Here is an 8,503-nt window from a genome sequence, read left to right as displayed (position 1 = left end):
ATGTTGGCATCACACTTCTTAAAACATGATAACAAAAATAGATCTATGAATAATTGTTTGAAGTAACTGAGCTGGCCCAAACTATATGAATATAATTTAATATATTCAGAAATAACCTCACTTATAATTTTCTAGTGTTGTGGAATTTTTTTAGGTTCAATTTATTAGATTACTGTAACATTAAAGATTGTCCCTAGGTTTGTTCATTATTGATGACTTTTTGGATAGGTTTTTTTTTTTTTAATAGTCTTGATTGATGGTGTTTATTTTTATGTCATCCAGTTATTTTAAATGTAGATTGTAATAGGTTATATTTTAACTAATCTACTTATGACTGGAGATGCAAATTTTAGATTCTACACCTACTGTGCAAATTTATGTATTATTGAATTTTGTGATGTCCTTTTTATTATCTTTAAAATAAGCTTGCATGTGAGCAGCAGAGTGGAACTGCAGTTAAGAGGAAGGTTGTAGAGACAGACTGAGTTGGAATCCACATCCTGCCATCTACACCTGTATGACTTGCAATTATTACTATCCCAGTGCCTCAGTTTCCTCATCTGAAAAAGGATGACCTATCTCATATGTATTTTATGAGATAATTCATATTAAACATTTAAAATAGTGCCTCTGCTATAAGAAACACCTAATAAACCCTAACAGTTAATTAACTAGAATGTTTTAAAGACAATAATGCTTTCCAGTATTCGGCAGTCAGTAGCAATAGGTGCTCTCATATATTGTATACAGGAACCTAATTTCAAAATGTGTATAAACTTTAAATTAGCTATTTTACTTCTAGGAATTTATCTCATAGAACTATTCACACAAGTATGCAAAACTAAATGCTTAAAAGTTGCATTACTGATAATATTGAAATATTGAAAAATAATTAAAATAATTTAAACATTATAGCAAGAACCTATTTAGTAAATGTGTGTATGTTTAAATACAAAAGCTGGAAGAATTCATACCAAAGTGTGGTGATAAAAAGTAATTTTACAACAGTGTTTAATGCTGACAGCAAGAAAACCCTCATATATATAAATTAGTCCATATAGAAAAAGTCATATCATAGCAGCATATTATATTGCAAAGAGTTAACATTAGATATCTTTGGAAAGTGAGATGCAGTCAGTTATGTTTTCTACTTTATATATGTCTGTGTGATTTGAAGTTTTCATAATAAACATTTATTACTTCTGTAATAAAGATGACATTTGATATTAAAATAATTCTCCAGGAAAACCATAAGTAATGTAAAAATAACAATGTTAGGACTTAAGAAAATCACTGTTACTTTAGAGAAAATATATTGTTTTCATTTTTATATCTTTCTTTTGCAAATATCATCAATTACAACTAATCAAACTTAGCCACTGCTTCCAAAAGTTTCTTAACTGTAGCCACAATTGGTGCTCAGTATATGCATTATCTCTGACTGTACTTGTCTATTCAAATTCTGTTTAATTTTTCACCATACATTCTTTATGAAGCCATATTGTGATATTTAATCCACATCTCTCTTTGGAATTTTTCCACCTTTCAGTTTGACTATCATATTTCTTAAAATACCATATTTTATTGTTATTTCTATTTATGAGAATATATCATATATATAATTTCATATATATATATATATATATATATATATATATATATATATATATATTCTTCCTAATTTGGTGGTTACCTCTTTGAGGTGAGTGCTTATTAAATTTATTTGTCTCCCTACAAAACACCCATAATAACTGTATCTGCATAACAAACAATAGGAGCTGCTTACTTTGCTGATTGATTGATAACCATAATTTAGATAGGATTATGACCATTTTTGCCAATATTTACAAATTCGAGAAAATTATTCCCAAACACAAAATGATTTAAAAAAAGAATATTTAAATTTCTTATTGCCTGAAGAAAAGAATAATGAAGTCATGAGTGTGGGGGGGGAAACACTTAAAAGGCATTTCACAGGGTGTTTCTAACAAAACAGATTATCTGTGCTCCTGAGAAGTCCTTAGTACTTAAGAGATCAGGGATGTCAGGAGTCCCAGAGCATTATTTAATGTTTGACTTTGCCTGAAGAAACTCAGCACCGATTAACACTAGCCATTATTGTTGTTTGTAGGCGATGGCAAATTTTTTTGTTCTTTTAAAAAGTGTTTTGAATTTTTTTTTTTTTTAAGCAAAACATTTACCCATGGGGAAGGAGCAATTTAAAAAAGTGAATTGTGTATATCTGTTTACTATATGAGCCTTCTGTTGTACTCATACCAGAAGTGCAGAAAGCAACAAATAAACTCTGTAAATATCATGGTTAAGAACTTAATTGTGGACCATAAAAATAAATCCTATTTAAATACGAAATGAGAAGGTAATACAAGGCACCAGCCATTAGTAATAATAGATGTACTGGATTTACAGGCACACAGTGTACCTAAAAATTATATGTATAGCATCTTGGTACTGAAATGATTGACAAGAAAGAAAACCTTAAGTGTTACAAATCATTCGTAAAATCAATTAAATGTGTCTGATCATGAAAATTTCTTGTCTTTAGTCATAGAGTCCTTGAAATTTAATTAAAAGAAACTTATAAAATGTCTGCACTGACTCTCACTTTAGAAGTGAGAAAATTGAGGTCCAGAAAGTTAATAGACAATAAAAGTTAGTAGTAGAATGTATATTTCATGATGTTCTATTCCATGTAGTCTCCATACATCTCTTATGACTGAAAACTGTTGAACTCACCCAAAGTATGACAAGAAGACCTGTTAATGAAGTAAAGCTACATTTATTTGGACTTACTGCAATAAGGGAGCACACTGTCTTGACTTCTTACCAACGTCTCAAAGGGGAAGAAAACAGTGAGATGATTTTAGGGCTTTTTAATCTGGGCCAATGTAATTTAAAGCAGGTCTCTCAAGGTGGGGAATTTATTTGGGTAGGGCAAAGTTTGTGATATATATATATGTTTGATATATATATATATGTATATATATATATATGTATATATATATATATATAGAGAGAGAGTTTGTGATATATATAGAGTTTGTGATATATATATATAAAGACTTTATATATATAGTTTGTAATATACATATTTATATATTTATTGTGATATATATATATTTATATTTATTGTGATATATACATTTATATTTATTGTGATATATATATATATACACACACATATAAATTTGTTTAGAATTAGTTGACCCAATGAAAAGATCATTTGAAAGTGGGCCTTGACAAGCAAACTAGTTGATAAGTAGTTGACAAGTTGTCCAACTGAGTAGACTACTATACCTTATATATCTATTGGTGAGAATTTCCTGAATATAATAGTGAAGTTATTTATTGGTTTACAGTCTTATCTGTCTCATCCAGAGGTTTTCCTGGAAAGCACAGCTAAGTCATATTAACATAGGTAATCTACATTCTTATGTAAATCATATTAACATTTCACTTTAATTCTCAATTCCAATTTATAGTCATTCTTCAGACCACGCTGGAATTAGACAGGGATAGTGATGAGTCTAATCCACACCATGGTATGAAGAGTCGTGAATACACATCAGGGTTCCAGTGGTTGTTGTTTCAGCAACTATATATGTCAGGCTTTATTTGTTTTTATTGGATAATTCTATGTTAGAATATTTATTTGGACAATAGATGGCAAGTAGCATTTAAAACTCTGGATATTACACATTTGAACATGGAAACAGATAAATTCCAAGAAAAGCATTATGATAAAGGATTTTAGTCTACTTCAAATTGAGCCAATATTTCCTCAATAAATCAAGGCAACAGATCCTATTCTCAATCTAAAATGCTGACAAAAATCCCACATAAGAATAGTAGCCAAATATCCAATTTTCATTAATTTTTGTTTGTTTCCATATATCATTAACAATATTAAAAAATCTCAGATGTAAGCAGGGATATAAGTACAAAATGCTTCCCCTAAAATAAATGACCTTGAGATACACAGTGTATCTAAAAATGTATATTTTGCATCTTGGTACTGAAATGATTGACAAAAAGGAAAATATTAATATATTAAATGTTACACATCATTCATATAATTAATTAAACGTGTCTGATCGTGAAAATGTCTTGTCTTTAGTCATAAATTCATTGAAATTTAATTAAAAGAAACATAAAATATCTGTATCTTTAGAAATGAGAAAATTGAGGTCCAGAATATCAATAGATACAAAAAGTTAGTAGTAGAATTCATGTTTCATGAAGTCCTATTCCATTTATTTTTTTATTTTTGGATCAAGGAATCACTTTTGTTTGAGATGGGGAAACTGTGAGTCATAATGAACCCTGAAGGTTTACAATAATTAGAAAGTTTCAAGGAGGGAGTGTTGAAAAGCTAATGTTACATCACAACATTCCCATTCATATTTTGGTTCCCAGGTAAGATTGTTGGTTCCCATGACTTAATTAAGTCACAAAGAAGTTGGACTATTTCAGAAGAGTAGGAAACCCACTTTATGCGGTAGCCCGTGAAACTAGAATTCCTTAACTGTATCTTAGTAAACAGCTCAGGAGAGTAGTAAATGACTGTTTATCTCTTACAAGTAAATTTATTTTGGAGGATAAATTATCTTAATTAATGCACTTAGTTTGGTCTGAACTGTAACTCTTCTTTGGAAATGTTATATCCTTTCTAAACTAGAACATTAAGTATATAGATGGAATCCTATTTAAGCCTCATCTCATCTTTATAATACGGCCAAAGGCATCTGCCTATTTATTGGATAAAGATATATTCACAAGGAGATTTAAATTTATGTTTATGACTGTGCACATGTGAAGAGAAAGGTTCTTCAGGAAACCTTTGGGAGATGGATATTCAGGCATATTGCTAATTTTCCTAGGAAAAGATAAGTATTGACTATCTCAATCCAATGGCTCACTAGAGAAAACAGAACATAGATTATAATAATAGAATATGTGGCTTCAGGTGGCGCTACAGATAAAATAAACATTGGGTTGAATGCCATAGAGAAATGGAGAATAATTATATTATTTATGACTCTAAAGTCCTGAATAAATCAATACCCTTGTCCACAGGATTTCTTGACAGGAAGAATAAGAGTTCACTAAGGGTATAAAGTATGATTGTTTTCTTATTTGATTTTCAACTATTGATTTTAGTAGTTGTTTAGCTGCTGGTTTTAAAAGGTAGTGTGCACACTTAGATAGAACATGTGGGTTGATTTGAAACTTATTGCATTCATCCTAATTTTGCTAATCTCAAAAGAAATTTTGCCCTCAGAGAGTCTGGCATTTCATGGAGATCTTGAATTTGGTCTGATTGGGACACAAAGATATAAGAAAGTCAATGGCCAAATTAGCTAGAATCTAATTACAAATAAGAGAATCCTCGAGATTTCCAGAAAAATAACCTTTGGGAGAACACATAATTTGACAATATCATTTACAGTAGATCTTTACTTATTAATGCATGTAGTGTCATAAAGGAAAAAGAAATAGTGTTCCTTAGTTAAGAATCCACATGTGAGTTTATGATTTGAGGTTGGAGAATAGTTTGTAGATTATTAGAAATACCTACTATCTCACTTAGAGAGAGGTTGTGAGAGGTCTTCAGGGTTTATGACAGATATTATATTGCTGACATCAATACAAACCTGCAGATTTCCTATAACATTCAGAGACCATTCTTATTAGAAGTTTAATAGTAAAAAGAGAAAATTTTCCCCCTCATCTTCTTAGGTAATTTAGAAAAATTGTTTTCTCAGTGACTGTTCTGCTTATAGTATCTTCATATGTCCTCATCAAGAGACTTCTTCCTCTGATGCTTTATGACTGAAGTAAGAGAAATAAATGACAAAAATATACATTTATATTCTGAGCCTTATTGTGTTTTTGTTCCAAACTCTTTCTAAATGCTCAGCCCGAAGTTGGGGATCTGGAAAAGGATTATATTCCATTCCATTTTTTTTACTTCAGAGTAAGTCTACTGCTTCTGGCTTAAAGTCAATAACAAAAGGTGGATAGCTGGCTTCACATCTGCATTAGGACATACTCCTGAATGTTGTAAAATAGTATTAAGGATTCTATGATTTAATTATAAGAAGTAGTTGAGCTTTGGAGGTTTCTGACTGTCCAGAAGGGTAAGGTAGTGGATCAGAAAGAGTGCTAGGGTTGCAAGTAATAGAGGAACAAAGGGTGGGAGAAGAGAGATAATAGGATAAAAGGCATTAAGTTCAACATTTGATTATGAATGAATCCAAAAAAGAGATTGTTTTAAAGCTTATTTATATTTAATTTGTCTTGGTCAATAATATTTTAGGAAATAAAACTTGGAATCTGATTTTTTAAACAGTCCTTCATGCGAATAAAAAATCCAGACATTGAAAATTGTGGAATTTTACTCCTGTTCCATACTAAGAAACCACTCACATGAACAATTGCTTTCATATCAATAATTTCTTATGGAAAATGGTTCTGAACAAAAATGTGTGTGCCAGTTTTTCTTGCAATAACTTGGATAAATCATAAATGTGAAAGAAGTGAAAGAAGCCAAACCAAAAATTTATATGGTGTATGAATACATTCTTATGGCATTGGAATGGTAAAACTATAGGGATTGCTACAGACTAAATGTTTGTGTCTCCGCAAAATTCTTATGTTGAAGCTTAACCCCCAAACCGATGGTACTTTAAGCTACAGCTTTGGGAGGTGATTAAGAAATGAGGGCAGGGCCCTCATTAATGGGATTAGTGCCCTTATAAAACATACCTCAAAGAACACCCTCACCAGTTAAGCCATATGAGGACACACTGAGGAGACTGTGAGAAATAAATGTTTGTTGTGCTACCAAATCCGTGGTATTTTTATTACAGCACTGACTGGATTAAGATACCCACTTATGAATAAATCTGGGTCTATATCTGGCATCCATTGTATTAATTGTTCTAATAACATTCCAAATTTAAATGTAATACATAATTATAACAAATTTTGATATTTAGTAGAGCGGTGGCCCAATCTAGTTCTTAAAGTGGTTCTGACTATTCTTATTCTCTTGAAATTCATATAAATTTTATGAGTTTTCAGATCTTTACAATGTAATATGATTTCTATTAGAATTGATTTGAATTTAAAGACCTGTTTGAAAAGAACTGTTCTCTTTAATACACTGAGTCCTCAAAGGTATGTATGCACATATTACATCTTCTTTATGTATTTATATCTTTCTTTATGTCTCTCAATATTATTTATGGTTTATGGCATTGAATTAAAGGTCTTACATTTTCATTATTATGGCCAGCATTATTCCTATGTATATAATGCTTTTATAGTATTTTATATTTTCCTTTTTTATATTGTTGTATATACACATAAAATTATTTTTTGAAAATTAAATTTTATCTCCACACATATATAGATTATGAATTATTAAAAAAATATTAGAAAACCCATTTGGATTTCCTACTTATTCTATATATTATTAATAAATGATTAATTTGTCTTCTTTTTTAACCATTTTACTTTTATTTTTTGTTCTTTACTACGTAAGCTAAGCGATTAAGTATAGTATATAACAGAAGTGAATGAAGTAAATTTACCTGATTCATTACTCTTCAGAATTGATTTCCACAAATTTATTATTCAGTATGGATAATTTATGAATTATTTTTGGTAGACATTTTTCAAAAATTAAATTAAGGGAATTCTATTTTATTCTGAGTTTCTGTGGGCTTTCAGCATTAAAGGTTGGTGATTTTTTTATCGAATAATTTTTCTGTATGTATTAAGATACTAATTCATCTTTAATGCATTAATATAGTTAAAATTGATTTTTAAAATTTGATTTAAAAAATAATCTTGTATTCCTGCTACACAAACAGATTGATGATTAATAATCTTACTTTGCTGACTTTGTATTGCTAACATTTTGTTTAGGAATTATCCATCTAAATTCATGAAGGATATTTTTATATAGCTTTTAAGCCTGATTTTTTTTGTCTGTTCAAAACAGCGTTTATTCCTTCTTTGAAGTATGTGTGCTTATATTTATATAATTAGTTTTGAAATTTAAATCTACAATCTTATTATGTGCTTCCTGGTTGCCCCATCTGTTCTATTCCTTTTTTCCCCTACTTTCCATGTGTTTCTGATTTAATATTTTTATTTTATTTCATCCTTAATAATTTATAGTTATATGCATTATTTTTCTTCTATTTTAATGATTTGTCTAGAAATTACACTGTATTATCTTAACATTAACAAAGTATATCATTAACCATTACCTATATTTTTCTCCTAGACAATGTAATAACTTTACAATATTGTAACCCCATATATCTCTAACATGGTGTGTTACACTTATATTTTCACCATTTAAATTCATCATTGTGCTGGAATACCTAGCCAATGCAATAAGGCAATTAAAATAATTAAAAGCCTTTATTTGAAATAACAGTGCCTCTCTCCGCAGATACATGATCATCTA

This window comes from Rhinolophus sinicus, chromosome 14, assembly GCF_057876585.1.
Source record: "Rhinolophus sinicus isolate RSI-liver-muscle chromosome 14, RSI-T2T, whole genome shotgun sequence".
NCBI lineage: Eukaryota > Metazoa > Chordata > Mammalia > Chiroptera > Rhinolophidae > Rhinolophus > Rhinolophus sinicus.
Note: the sequence above shows the minus strand (reverse complement) of the source record.